We start from the raw sequence: 420 nt of genomic DNA on the forward strand, positions 1-420 counted from the left end.
CCCTTGCAGAGGAGGCGGAGAAGGAGGAGGCTGGTTGGTCGGGCACGCCCGCGCAGGCGGAGAAGGAGGCGGAGTGCCGCCACGCGCCGGAGAAGGAGGCGGAGTGCCCTGATCACTCGCTGGAGGAGCAGGCGGAGGAGGAACAGAGTGCCCTGACTCACCAGAGGAGGAGGAGGAGGCGGAGGCATCCAGTTCGGAAGGTTGATGAGCTCCTTCCGCCATAGGCATGGAGTCTTCGGAGCAGAACCCAGTCGAGTCTCCCCTTAACCGCTAGGGTGGTCAAGCACGAGCTCCTCAAATCCCTCCGTTATTTCGTCCACCATCATCCTAGCATATCCTTCTGGAATAGGACGGCAGTCAAAAGTTGCGCCGGGTTTAGGAGGTCGAACAGAGCCGACAGCCGCCTTGACTTTGTAGTTC

Source organism: Triticum dicoccoides, chromosome 3B (genome assembly GCF_002162155.2).
Source record: "Triticum dicoccoides isolate Atlit2015 ecotype Zavitan chromosome 3B, WEW_v2.0, whole genome shotgun sequence".
Lineage (NCBI taxonomy): Eukaryota > Viridiplantae > Streptophyta > Magnoliopsida > Poales > Poaceae > Triticum > Triticum dicoccoides.